The sequence below is a fragment of the Corvus cornix genome, chromosome 2 (genome assembly GCF_000738735.6).
Source record: "Corvus cornix cornix isolate S_Up_H32 chromosome 2, ASM73873v5, whole genome shotgun sequence".
Lineage (NCBI taxonomy): Eukaryota > Metazoa > Chordata > Aves > Passeriformes > Corvidae > Corvus > Corvus cornix.
The window spans coordinates 120364214-120379255 of NC_046333.1; the positions used below are offsets into that span (position 1 = coordinate 120364214).

General features: G+C 39.8%; 1 protein-coding gene across 10 annotated transcripts in view; it reads left to right on the top strand.

Annotated features, from left to right (window-relative positions):
• Positions 1–15042, top strand: part of SULF1 (sulfatase 1) — a 124762-nt gene that overhangs the window by 2945 nt on the left and 106775 nt on the right. The gene's annotated exons all lie outside the window — the stretch shown is intronic.

Sequence of the window (15042 nt, forward strand, 5' to 3'; positions counted from 1 at the left end):
CACTGCCAGAAAATCTTGCTGAGAAACTAGGAACAGCAAATCATGTTTTTCCTTCCTTTATAATGATGGGGCTGTTTAAAAGACAATGCCCACAGGGCAGTCCAGCTTCTTGTCAAAATGTAATCTACTGTTCCAGATGGTAAACATTCAAAGACATATTTATGGTGACTTCTACATACCTTCCTTTGACATTGGCTTTTTTTTCCCTGAGAGCACTTGTGCTGGGTACACACATGAAGTTCCCATTAGCATCCTAGCAGCTGTAAAAGTGTTCAGAGCTCACAAAGATGTTCCTCACAGTGAGATAAAAATAATCTTAGGAAAAGATCTGAGACCGTACAAGTTCCATGATATGCTCAAGGTAAAAAATTCCAGAGGTACAAAAAAATCCATAAACTGCTGCATGAAAGCTGTAACACATTTTTGTTGCGGCTAATTCATCTTTGCTTGATATGGAATGCTGAACATACCAGGCATGTCTGTACTATCAACTCTGTTTGTGATGTGAGGCAACCTGCACTGCACAAAAGCCGGTGTGTTTCTTTTTCCCCCAGCTAGTGAAGATTAGGTGGGATACTTATTGTCTTCACAGAGTTTTCGAAGTGTCACCCCAGTTTTTTTTCTCTCACTGCTCTGAGAGCAGTTAGGTAGAGCACAAGAAAATGTTTTCCAGCCAGAATGTGTTCTGCCCTGAATTGTCTTAATTATGTGTCAGTTTATTGCTTGTCAGGGGCTTCCTCTTCTTAGCACTTTATAATCGAGGTGGGTGAGCTTGTTACATCACAATATGCAACTTCAGTTTCTGCTTCTTGGCACATCTCCTTGGCCTTTCATTGATTTTTGTCTCTGTTTCAGAGGAAAAAAATTAATTATGATTGGTGTAATTTACATTGAAAAAAACCCCTTGGTGAATTTCCAAATGGCATGTAAATGCACCTTCAAAAAGTAGGTTAAATTAGAGGTCGTTAGGAAAAACCTGCATGTGGAAATCCAGAAGTATCCTAGAGATTGCAAGTAACAGTGTGAAAATTATAGTAACAGCTCTTATTCCAGTCAGGAACTGATAAAAACGGCTTATTTAAAATGTTGTGATGCTGGGGACAGTGTTCCTAAATGTGCAAGCCATTATAAAACCCACACAGTGGACGATAGACAGCTATGGAAAAAAATATTTTGAAATATTTGCAAATTCTGTTCTGGCTAGAACACTTTATTGCAGACTATTTTGACACTTCGCAGGTTTTTTATCTAGCTTTGTTTAACTTACATCCTGCACTTGATATTTTATATGTATATGACCAAATGTTCATGCAGGATCAGGAGTTTGAGACTTGTGTAATGTCAGGGCCCATTCTCACATTGATGAGGCCGGACACTTGTTGCAGATGTCATGGGAGTCATGGGTTCCATGATTTCCTCAGCTTTAGAAAGAGCTTTGGGGGATTTGTGTTTGAGTGGGAAGGCAGACTGATGCGATAACAATTGAGAAAGCTCCTTTCTGAGTGCCTTGAGAGCTGCAGTGTTCAACAGAGAACGAGGGTCCCGTGACAACTCTGCGGTGACACAGAAAGAATCCAATTAGTGGCCACTCCTGCTGTTGATACTAGATCTCTCCTAAAACATTTCCACCATTACCACCCTCATTGTAATCCCATCCACGACACTGATAATGGGATCAGGAGTGTCTTTTCAGAATGCCTGTTTAAATTTTAACTGCTGTCTTTGTAGATTTTGAGGATATTAAATCAGAAGGCACTGAATAGCACAGCTCACAAGAGAGCTTTGTGACACCCGTGTCACCCAGTAGTTGTCTTTCTCATACTAGAGTTTCCTAACACCTCCATCACAGGTAGAGCTGCTGTGAGTGGGCTATAGATGAAGTAGGGGGGCTGTATGTACACAGTGAAAAATCTATTGAGTTGTGGCTGTCCCTGCACTGCAGTTACCTGTAGACCTTGTCCCTGAGAAGTTACATGTGTGGAAAGCAGCAGTCAAAGGGATTGGGAGGGGATACAGTCCCCTGTGCTGTGCCCTAGTAGTGGCAGCAAGTCATCCTGCTTCTCCCTTTAACAAGCCTTAAGTCATCACTCTGCCTTTTCAGCTGGATCAGCAGTGTAATATTCTCTCCTGCCCCCCTCGGAATTTTTTTGTCTTTCACTTTTCTTGCTCCAATGCTAATTCATCATTTCCATATGATCAGAGTGCAGTAACTCCATTGTTATTCTTACCAAGAAGAGCAAGTTCAACGCTCTCATGTGCTTAGAGAGGACGCTGTAAAGTGGAAAGATTCAAGGCTCTAAGCAGTGTCACCTCAGAATGCAGCACAGTAATTAATAAATGAATTGCCAAACCAGACACTTTTTAGTTGAATTATTTTAGCGTATTTCAGTTATGTCAGTAGACTGCTTTTGGGAGCCCCTGCAAGATCTTTGTTTAGCATTGCTGCTTGTTCATACTCGAAAGTTGTTGGCTGGTGAGAGTAATTTCATTTTAATTTTAGGTGTCTTAAGACTTTTATTTTCTGAGAAAACTAATACTTGTTTCATCTTATGGTTTATGCACACAGCAGATTTGGTATCATTGATTTTTCCAGAACTTTAGTTCCCACTTTCAGAATCTGCTGACAAGTTTGGTAAGCCTTTGTTACTGTGTGTGCTCTATTAATCCTGGAGCTCTGAACCTTCCCAGTCATAACCATCACTAGTGGTTTGGTTACAATGAAACACTTTTTGTAATAGTTGATCTTTACACCCAAGATTTTATCGTGATTTTCTTTATTTTTATTTATTTCATTTGTAGCAAAAATTAGCTTACAATTAAATATAATCTTGCATTATAGTATTTATAGGACCCTGAAAATTTGGTAGTATTGCTGGAATTTATACTGGAAGATTTCTAGATGTGATACTGTGCTATAGAAATCTGGACTGTATATCAGTGCTAGATTTTCCACAGAATACTTCATGAAGTTTCTACATGGAAGCAAAAGACTAGAAAGTCAGTGATGTTATACTCTAAAAAAAATCCTCTCCTGGTTTGAATGTAATTATGGCACTGCATGCTGCCATTTCCCTGTGATGTGACTCTAACCCATTTAAGCAAGGAGAGGAGCTGCTTGACAGCAGCTGTATTTTTGTGGTGCTTCACAGGAGGTGAACTCTATTTGGAAAGCCCACAGAGAAGATGGGGAAGCTTTTGGCACTAGAGTTCTGGAGAATAAATGTAACAGGGAGCTGAACACAGGGGATTGTTTTTCCAAAAGCATCTATTAAAACTGAATAGTGGTCTGTTCCAGTATTGTAATTGCAATGTGCCAAGATGTTCGTTATTCTACCATGTGCACTGTTTTGTCTGTTTTCACTTAAAAACAGAAAAATGTGTTGCCAAGCCCATAAATGTCTGCAAAACTGCCAACTCTCCTGACTTTTATCAGTAGTCTCAAGATATTTAGCCTTCTTTGTAAAGCTTCAAGTGTAAGAGTCAAGATATAACGTGAGAAGTTCAGATCTTTGCTTTCTGTTTTTTTAAACCTAATCCTCCTGGTTGCTGAGACAGCTGGCTTGCATGCAGCTCCAGAAACATGAAGGAAACTAACAGAAATCCCAAATCTCTCTCTGTAAGTGCATGCAGGCTGTGTGAACAAGGTGGGTTTGTGCATGTCATGCCTGACAATTAAAACAACCCAACTTTTTTTCCTGAGGTTTACCATAATCAGTTCCCCCTGAAATTTCTGATCGGTCGTCTGATAACTCCCATTTTGTTAAAGAGGTTTTATTGCAACAGAGGGTGAGGTTTCTTTACTCCTCTCAGACAGCAGAATAGCTAGCTGCCCTGGAGAAACCCATCCTTGATCCTCCCATCCTCTGCCTCCAGCAGTGTGTTCCCATCTCCTTCCTTGTGCCAGGTTTGGCTCTTGGCTCACCTCCTGGAGTGCTGAATGAACTCACCAGAGCAGCGGGAAGCTCTCTTGGCTGCCTGCCTACTGAATTGGTTCATCTCAGCAAGTGGACAGAGGGTCCACATGCTGCAACAGAAGTGGTTGGAGTTGGTGGCTTGGGGTGAGGAGGAGAGACAAGGCCAACCCTTTAGGGGAGTGTGAGCTGTAAGATACTCAACTGCTTGCTGACACCTCAACCCACAAACTGGGGTACTGTGTGTGTCTACAGTAGAAGTGTGACTGTGCCGGTGTCATCACAAGCACAAGGCTAAATGTGCACTTTTAGTGAAAGCCTATCCTTTTTTATTTAGAGAATAGCTGCAGTGTCACTCAAAATATGGAAAGTCCTCCCTTACCATTTCTGTCTTTCTAACCCAACAAATAGGCTTTGGAGAGTAGCTAATGAGCAGTGTGGAGAGAAAAGAGAAAGAAACAGAAACGCCTGCTCAGCTGTTGCTTTAAAAAGGTGGATGAAATTCTGAGGGTGGGATCCAGCCTGCAGAGCCAAGGTGCCCCTTGGGTCTTAAATCCTTATACAGCAGCTACCTAAAGGCATGTTCTCTCTCTGATCAATGAAGGGAGTCCCCCTGAAGACCTCCAGGCACTGCAGTTAGGAAAGCAGGATTTCCTTTTGTAAATCTTCAAAGGCACCTGCCTCTTTCCATATGTAGGGATGAAGCTCGCTTGCTTTGCAAGGATTGCTAAGGAGCTTAACCTGGAAGAACTTGATACCATCTTGAGTTTCTTGGTTGGCCCACAGATGATATGATAAACACTGTATTTGAACAGCTGTGATGTAATTCCTACACGGTTTTAAGGTGTCTCCTGTACTTTCCACAAAAGAATGCATGAAGCAGACACTTTCATTTGAACACTGGAGATATGATTCACTTGAAGAGACTAGGATACTTAGATTAAATGTAATTTTGGTACTAACTGTGGAAATGGAACACTGCACTCTTCCAAAGTGTCACCTCTTTATTGCTGGGTTATGCTGACAAAAAAAAATCTAAATGTAAAGTATATAAGTTACAGAAAAATGTTTTAAAAATCACCCAGTGTTGTTACCTAAAGAATGTTTCAAAGGCCTTGTGGGGCAGATAAAGCTTAGGGGAATCAGAGATGGTGGTGATGGTGCCTACATGCAGTAAAATCACAGTGATGAATAATGGATGATCTTAGAGGAATATGATGTTGGACAAAGAATGGAAGGAAGACAGAAATGTAAAAGATTCAGGACACATGTTTCTGGATCTACCTATGCTAAGTCTTTTGAGGATTATCTCCCAGTGACTTGACTGCCTAGGGGCATGCCAGTGACAAATTAGAGAACAGTAGTGCAACAAGAAGCTGAACATCCTGTAAATAACCAGCACAGGATACCTTTAAACTAACACTTTTTTTCCCCCCAAGCACTGCAAAAATGTTAAGAATAGTAGATTTTAGAATAATATTTGGGTTTTGGTAACTTTGTGACAATAAAGAATTATGCATTAATCCAACCTTTGACGCAGTATCGAACAAAGGTTCCTTTGGTGTCATTCCATGCTCTTTTATTTTAGCTATATTACCTGAAATCCTGAATGTGTCCTTAGTAAAGCACAAGTGAATTTACCTTGTTGTTATCTATTTTACATCTAGGGCCAGTTTATGAACTGAGACTGTAACACTACCTGCTTGGCCACCAGGAGGTGGTAGGATTTAGGGAGACAACCACCACAGTTAGACCAATAAAAATGTTCTGAAGTGAACACACGTATCTGTCAGGAATTCCAGTAGTTTCTTTTATCTCTATATCAGTAGGACATTGGTATTTTTTATACCACTGTAAACTTCAGTCCACTGCTGGTATACAAGGTCACAGAGGAAGGCTTCCTGTGCTCTACTGCTCTGCAACTCAACTACGGGAAAGAGGCCACTGAATTGGGGTTTTGTCTTCCTTCTTCTTGGTATGGAGAATTCCTCTAAAGCAGAGATCCTCTGAAGTGAGGAAGGGCAAAATGAAGAGCCTTTGTGGTATGCATAGTCAGGGATCACCAGAGTCGTCAAAAAAATAGCAGTTCAACATAGGAAGATGTGAAGCTATAGAGACGTATTGAAAGATGTACCTAAATTTTTAGATTTTTTCCATCCTTTGCAGCTCACATCCAGTTTTCCCTTTCACTTAATGGCTCTGCAAATATTTTCTCTCCACAAATTTTGCACTGTTTTGCACATCATCAACTTGTGAAGGGTTTGAGATGCAGTATAACCATTTCTCAAGAAATAGGTATGTGTTACAGCTATTTGTTTTGGGCTTGGGTACCATGGAGATCCAGAGCACAAAGAGGGCATCTATCAAATCCTGTGAAACCTTTAGAGAGGATAATAGTTGCCAACATGCAAAGTGGTCTGCAAAAGCCAGATAAAACAAGGACATGGCTAAGTAGAACTGATGCATGTGCTGTCTTGGACAAGTGACATTGTGCAATTGTATCTTTTTATTGCGTGCTTTGAGAACCCTGTATACCTTGTATGTAAGCCTGGAGAATTCACTGCTCTTTCTGGTAGCTGTAGAGCATTTGTAGTGTGAGAATATCAGGCGTACTTTGTGTATTCCTCCTTTTATATGCAGTGTAAGAACCCTTAGTCATTGTTAAGAAATCCACAGGGTTATTGGAGAGAATCACTTGCTGAGGAGCTTGAACCTGTGTTGAGGGAGTTCTGCAATCATATTCATATACCTATCACACTGCTTTTGGGTGCTGTTTCAAGGCTCCTTTGAATAAAGCTGTTTCCTACATACTGTGTACATTTTAATGAGGTCATCAATATGAGCATCAGCAGCTCGAATTCAGATGAGTGATGCTGCTGCTGTGACCTGTCTGCTTCACTCCTCTGCTGGAGATGACTAATGCACACACCTTGGGAGCCCCAGGGCAATATCCAGTGCAGAGCAAATTTTCATCTCCCACAAGAATATTTACCCTTCAGTCAGAGACAATTCAGCAACAATTGCAACAGTACAACAAGCAACAGCAATTTGGCCATTCTACATTTGCTGCAGTATCACAGCCCAGTACTGAAGCCTGAACTGTGACACTAGTGCTACCATGATGGTAGAAAAGAGACACAGACATGTGGAGTACCAGTGTGTTGAATCTGGTAGCTATTGAAATATTCACTGGTTTGTTTTAGTCTCCAGTCACGAGTGGCTGCCAGAGTTGCTGTGTTTCCCTGCCTACAGTAGAAGAATATGCTGGGCTTTTCAGTTCAGAATTGATCTCAGTAATGCATGTATTTATGAGTCTGGGTTTTTGAAATCATACCCTACTGTCAAACAACTCATCTCTAAAAAAAGTGTTGCAGTTATTTTGGGTGAGAGCCAGGGAGGCAGAGCAGGTCTCCTAAAATGCCTCACCCGTCTCTTCCAGACACCTTGCTGAGTCACATCTGGTATGAAATGAGGAGTCCCATGTCTCAGTCCTTATCTTCAAAGCTCAGTGTGGGCCACTCTCATTGTTTGAAGAAGCTTCTTGCCCCGCTTCATCATGAATTGCCAACATATACAGTTAATAGGAGCAGTGATAGTGAACAATGAAGGATGAAAATTGAGGTGGGAAAGAAAGTGCCTTGCTGACACTCTAGGGCGAGAGAGACATCACATATTAGACTGAGAGACTAGGGAACTTCTAAAATAGACAGAGTAGGAGTCTGAATCGTGACTGATAGATATCCCAAAGGAATGCAGACCAGATTTGATGAGTGGAGGATGGAAAGAAAATATATTCTTTTTCTCTCTCAGTAGCATTTCTGTGTGTTTGTCGCACATATCTATTGATCCATTCACATATCAGTCTGCTCAAAGGCATATTTATCTGTTCTTCCTGGAGAAATCCTGAGTGTGGCATTTACCATGTATTATATTCTATTGTCCAGTTGCTGTAATGAACACGGGGAGGGGAGAGTATCAAAGCAGAGCTATTTTGTTTTCTAAGCAGTTTGGAAATGACATACCTGTCAACATTAATTTCCATCTCTTTTGTAGTGCTTGAGGAAAATTCTTTCTTCCTTAGAAGCCTCATAGAAAACAAAAATTTTCCACTTTGGTAAAGCCACATGTGTCTTGGTAGCTGTTCAGCTTAGAGTACATGTACATGGAAGTACACAGGATGGATGATTACCTTGCATAACACTGATTATATAATTTGCAAAGGCTAAAGTTATTATTTCTCTTTTCTGTTTGTGTCCTTCATAGTTTTCCCTGTTTCATGTATAGTATACAAATTCTTTTCCATTTACACTTTTATCTTTTGATTAAAAGATACTTTAACATCTTGTGTTCAATGCTGTCAGGAAACTGCTTTAAATGAAAGTGTGGAGTGATGTGGAATAGTTTTAATGAAGGCCAAAAGAATGTGAACTTAATCTTTTTCATAGGAAGTTTTGTTCTGTTCCATCCTGTGCCCTGCTTAAACATATTGGCCTTTTTTGACCTTTTCCTTGATGAAGGTTAAGTGGGAAATATCTTGGCTGCAGCCTTTCCAGCTTAACCAGAAAGACTTTCCACAGCTCATGTTTACTTTCCCTGCTATGCACATTCATCTTTCCTGAATCAAAATTGTTAAACTGAATTTTCAGAGAGAAATTAATAGCTTATGGCATTGACGATGAAGTGTCAAGCCTTCTTCTTTCATGTCTCCAGCTCTATTTTGCTAGTGATGATTTTGTCAGTTCTCTTGCTAGAAATTAACAAATCTTGGGAAAAAATCTGTTTGGTTAATGGGTTCCTTCCAAGCATCTTCTTTATTGTCATTAAGAACAAATGAACAGAATTGCTGCATTTGCAATTTATTGAGTGCATTGCTTCTGCAAAAACCTAGAAACATTGCTATGTTTTCCATTTCTGTCTGGGCATCTTTCGTGCATACTGCCACACACAGAGTGAGACAGAATGTTCTTGACTAGTGAGGGGTCTCAGTCCTTGGTGTGCTCACTCCAAAAGACTTTGTCAATCATCCTGTAAAAAAGTTTCAGTGAGAGCAGAAACCGTGTCCTCAGGACACTGCTGCTTTTAATGGAAAGGCAGTCATGTTCTTCAGTTACCACACTCTTGAGAGGAGAAGAGCTAGGTCTGAAGCTCTTTCCTGCCCTCAGTCTCAGTAGTAACCATTGCAGAATTTTGAAGTTTGGGATGTCTCCATTTCTTATGCCACATCCAGTTGTGTTCCTTGGAGCTTTGTTATGAGACACACAACAGCGTGCAGTGAATGCCAGACCTGACTGTGCAGTGCAGGGAAAGAACCAGCCAATCTTCAAACTCAAATTTCATTTTGGTTTAGTTCTCAATGTCATTTTTTCCCCCATGAAGCACAATTGTATGATTAGCACTATGTTCATCCATAAATATTCTGAAGGAGTATGCTCAAGTCAATTCTATATCCCTCTGTCAAGAGTAAGGGAAGTCAACCTTTCCTGTGAAGAGAAGACACTCTCAACCAGGCCCTTCACAAATATATTTAACATTTCATTTACTTGCAGAATGATCACTGGAAGATTCAGGTTGGAAAGGACCTTGGGAGGTCCCAGGTGGTAATAAAACTAGGCTATGAGATCAGATCCAGTTGCTCAGGACTTTATCCAGTCACATCTTGAAAATCCCCAGAAGACATTGAGTGCAGAGTGTCTTGGGAAACTTCTGCTGTTTAACTTTGTCTCAGGAAAGAAGCTTGCTTTGATTTATATCCAGTTTGACTTTCTTTTGTTTCAGCCTATGCCTGTTATCTCTTGAACTCCTGACATGCACCGCTGACTCCTGAGAGAGCCTGGCTCTCTCTTTTTATAACCTAATTACAGGCTCTGGGCAGCTGCTCTGAAGCCCCCCCATGTCCAGCTCATCTCCAGGAGGAACAACCCCAGGTTCTCTCTGCAGAGCAAATGCTCCAGCCCTAAAACATCTTTATAGGCCTCCACTGGTCTTGCTCCAGTTCATCATAGCTGGTTTTGTACTATAGGCCCAAAAATTGAGCATAGGTGCCATTTAATGAGCTCTGAGCAAAGGGACTTAATGTCTGTCCTTGCTGAATTCCATCAGGATCCTGATGGCCCGTTGTTCCAGTCCACCTAGGTCCTTCTATCAGTCCTGTCTTGAAGAGATCTACTGCTATCTCCAATTCAGTGTCACTCTCTAACTTAATGACTGTTGCTTATCTTGCTTGAAACACTTGCCCTCAACTTTTTGTTTTCATTATCTTACTTTAAATTAAATTTTATTCTTGATTTTCATCCTGAATTCTCAGTGTCTTTGAGTAAACGCGGCATTTATAAAAAGCAGTATACTAAAGCAATTCATTCCAGCTTATAGTTTGTTTGTGATATATGCAGTTGTTCTTAGCTTGCCTTTAAAGAGGTCTTCCAGTCACAGTGAACTGCAGAAGAAATATTTCTCCAAAATACATTCACATGAGAAGGTTCTCTTCCTGTTTTTGGCCAGGTCTGTCACATTAGACATCTTTAAGAAGATCACCTTCAAAGAGTATCTCAGATTCAGTGGTTTGCAGTGCAGTCCAACTAAACAATGTTGAAGACTACTAATTAAAACATATAAACTAAAACTAAGCAAGATTTTTACTTTTAGTAAAAGTTTAGGTTTTATTGTCAGTATGGATTTTTTATTGCCTTCTACAGAAGTTGGGGAACACTTTACATCAACTTTTGGAGTTCTGAAAGAGATCAATTTCAAACAACTGCACCCCACCCCACAGTCTGAAGGCCTTATTATCATTGATAGCAGTGATATTATTTCCCCTGAATATCTTGCTGCTTTTCAGCAATGTTGCCTTCCCTCATCTTCATGTAGCTGGAGCTTCGTCCCATAACTTCATTGTTGATTCTCCATGGTGGTGCTTCTTATATGTCTGTGTAGCTTTAGAACTGACAATTATAACAATCTAATTTCAGTCCAATATGCATATCCTATTAATGCATGTACTGTCCCTATGAAGTTATTTTAAAATTCTGTTTGTAGACAGATAAAGAGTTAACCAACAGAGCTGAATTTTATCAACTTAAAACATACAAAATCCAAAGCCACCCTAGTTTAGAGAATATTTGGTGTAATTTTAGTGTGATTTCTACCTGAGTTTGCTCATACCTGCCCCCTTAAAAAGCTTCCTGCTCCCTGAGCTTAACTACTTTGTGAATATCACTGAACATTCAATTCATTCAATGCTAGGCATCTAATTAAGAACACTACTAGCCTCTGGTAGTATTCTAGGAAACACAATTTCAATTTCTCCTGTTATAGGTATAAGACAAAATATCTGAAACACTTTTTTATTAAGAAGTTTGTTTGGCGCGTAAGAGAAGATCAACTATTGACTCATCCATTATGCAAGTGATGTGACCACCTGCACCATTCATCCATTTCTTGAATATCTACAGGGGAATAAATGTTTCCTGAAGCTCAGTCCACATCTGAGCCAACTTTGTCAGAGTTTCACAGTGTGAGGAAAGTGAAAGAAAATTCCATGGTTCTGTATAGGGTTGTGGTAAAGGGGAATACTTATTTATGAGACTTGTTTATAAGGTTTAGTATTAAAGACTCAAAATAACCTAAACTTGAGCAACATTTACTTCTTAAACCTGGCTACTGTCCTGCTATTTTTGACTTTTTTGCTGAATTGAGTTGCTAGCAAGCACGGTCTTACTCAGTTTTTATCCATGCTTCTTCACTACCCTTTCTTTTGTAACTGCTCATAGGTAACCATAATGTAATAGCAGTCATCACCACAAACTTGTAAATGTCTCTGAAACTCACAGCTTGTCTACAGTGGCATTTATTGACTTTTTGCACCAGTGCAAACTCGCTTGTACAGATGTATTGAAACTGGCTCAGCATTCCTCAAATAAATGTGACACTGGAGCCCCGCAGGTGTGTGGTAAGGGTACTCCTGTAGAAGAGACACATGTGACCACTCTCATCTGAAGGATGTTTCTAATTTCTTTAGCAGTGTTCTTTGCACCACAAAAGCTTTGACCATACAAGGGTTGAGCTCCTCCTATAACTTCCTGAAGAGAATGGGTTGTCTAATCCTGAGCAGGATAATTTAGACACACAAGTTCTGACAAGGCAAAAGTGTCCTTCTCACTAGCAAGTTAGGTCTACTCTTTGCTCAGCAAGATGATGGGTCTGAAATACTGTCTTAGACTCCTCACTTCTAGCTTGTAGCCTCAACACAGATCTTAATTCTGCACTGATCCATGATCTCTGATGCATCAGGGAGATTTCAGAATCTGCCCTCCCAGTTCTTGCTCCATTAATGTCCTGGAAATTAGAAGTTCCATTGTAAACAAAGATGAATGTGCTCCATGGCATCTCCTCAGCCACTCTGCATCTTGATGCACATTGAAGTATTTTAAAATGGTAGTTTATATGCCAAGCTATGAACAAGAAGCACTAGGGAGCTCTCCCATCGGGATAGACCTCCTATTCCTCTGACTCTGTTAGAGGGTTAGTACACTTGCCCAGAGATAGGGATATAGAAAATGGAAGAGTTGAAAGAACTAATTTATTCATTTAATAGCATACAAATTTCCAAAGTTATACATCAGAGCCTTGAGTTTCGCTGGTGTTATCCTGTATACCATGATATTAAGGGAAAAATGCTAATACCAGTTTTCTGGCTGTAGGCCTCAGGAAAAGTTAACAATATACAATAGAAAATCTGCATGAAAGAAAGTAGATGTGAATTTTTAAGATCTAAAGTAGTTTTTATAGCTAAGAGCTTTCACAGCCCTTCCTATTGCTGGAGAAACTCAAAAGATACATAGACGTTCAAGAAAAAACTATTTCTTGGGAGAGGAGACAATGTAGCTGAAGCTTGACTCTTATCTAATTTAGATTTTTTGAGTAGGATGTGGAAAAAATGGTCTTAGTAAGAACTAGTTTGACCATCGTGTTTTAATATGGAAAGCAAATGTTTTTTCGGTGTGTGTGCACGTGGGAGGCACAGCAACAGAAGTAAATCCCTGTATCTCTAGCGTTAGAATATATAATGTAGCTTTCACTCTTTTGGACATACATTAATTCAGGAATTTCCCATTTTTTAAGTTCATTATAAGGACACAAAAATAAACAAATTACACACACATGAGAGAGGCAGTGCAAGCTATACTTCCCAGCCAATCCATGAGTTCTTTTGCCTCCATCTTTAATCCAGCTCTGCCAATATAGCAACATTTCAACAAAAGAGTATTTTTTTCCTGAGGAACAAAATTTGCTAGCACTCTTTATTATGTAATGTATTGAGAATGCAAAATGTCTGGTTACACTGATAAGTCACCTTTTTGACTTATAAAAATATATTCCCATTCTGATTACTAGAGCAGTGTTGCTTAAGGCTAGAGGTGTAATAGATACAAATTCATCCCATAATTCCTTTAACCTCAGTAAATATATTGCAAATGTTCAGTGTCTATTGTGGCAACATAAAGCAGAAGTCATAATTAGCCTAAACAAAACAAATCATAGGAGAGTTTCAAAGTGTGTTTCCAATTTCAGAAAAAAAACTCATAGATTTTTCCCTTTTTTTTTCTTTCACATCTTGAATCAGACATGAGCAAATGTGTTTGTATGTGTGCATTTTCCCCAAAGCACTGAGAAGAATGCTGTGTGAGAATTATCTTTTCCATTCACAGTCATGCTGCTATTTGGTCACATTTCAATCCACTGAAAGAAAGAAAGAAGGTGGGGGGAATTGAAAGCACAACAGAACTGCTTAAATTATTTCAAACTTCAGTGGTGCTGCAACCCTTAACAGAAGGCAGAGCTCAGTTGTGTCCATGGAATGGTTCCACATTTCTTTAAAAAAAAAAAAAAGCTAATAAAAATTTTAAAAAGCACAGACATTAACAAGCTAACACAAAAGATTTATTACTTTTATTTTCTGTCTTTTTCTAGCAAACTTGTGCATTCTCCAAATCAGAGAGGCAAATTTCCAGCAAGTGGGTTTATTTTCCTCCTTCCTTGCCTTCATGTTTCACTTTCCTAAATTGCTCCTTCAATTTTTAAATTAAGGTCACCTTGCTTTTTGACTCATTGATTGTAGTGACATTGTTCTTTATGTTCAGAAGGCGATAAAGAGTGGTCAAGTTTCAAGTCACACTGACTTTGTCATTTTAAGTACTGAAATATAGGAAAAGTCTGCTTTATTAGACCCCCGAGTTATTTTTCTGTTTGAAACAGCCTTGTCAGTAGTTTGTGTTTCTTGCTAAACAAAAAGTTGGGTTTTGCTGCTGAAAAATCTGCCAGAGCAGTTACACAGAGGAAGATGCTGATATTTTATCAACTAAAAAAGTACACATGTAACTGGGGGCTCATTAACCCTCATCAAGTCACATCTAAGAAATTTCCTGCTTCACCTCCCCCTTCAGGTATTTTGAGTATCAGTTAACATTTTAAGCCTATTTTGTGGCTGCCAGGTCTTCCAAATACCTAAACTGAGATAGACATCCCTTCAAATGCAAATTAATAGTTTTCTGCCCTCAAAATTGCTTACCAGAAACCTGAGAATGCTTTACACCCTGAAAAATTATAATAGTTGTGTAGAAGTCTATGTCAAGGAGATTCTGCTGCCTTTCTGGTGTTTCTAAGATGACACATACTTGTTTCCCCTTTCCTCAGTGATTGATCCTACTGGAATGATGATAACAGGAATATCCCCAAAATCTGCAGTTCTATTATTAGTACACTTGCCAAATAAAAGCAATCATAGATGCATAGAACGGTTTGGGTTGGAAGGGACCTTATAGATCATCTAGTTTCAAACTCTCTGCCATGGGCGGGGAACACCTTCCACTAGACCAGGTTGCCTAGGCCCCCATCCAACCTGACACTGAACACTGCCAGGGATGGGGCGTCCACAGCTTCTCTGAGCAGCCTGTGCCAGGGCTTCACCACCCTCACAATACAGAAATTCTTTCTAATACCTAATCTAAACACGCCCTCTTTCAGCTTGAAGCCACTACGCCTCGTCCTGTCCCTACATGCCCTTTTAAAATGTCCCTTGCCAGCATTATGTAGGGCCCTTTCAGTATTGAATGGCTTCTCTAAGGTCATTTCAGAA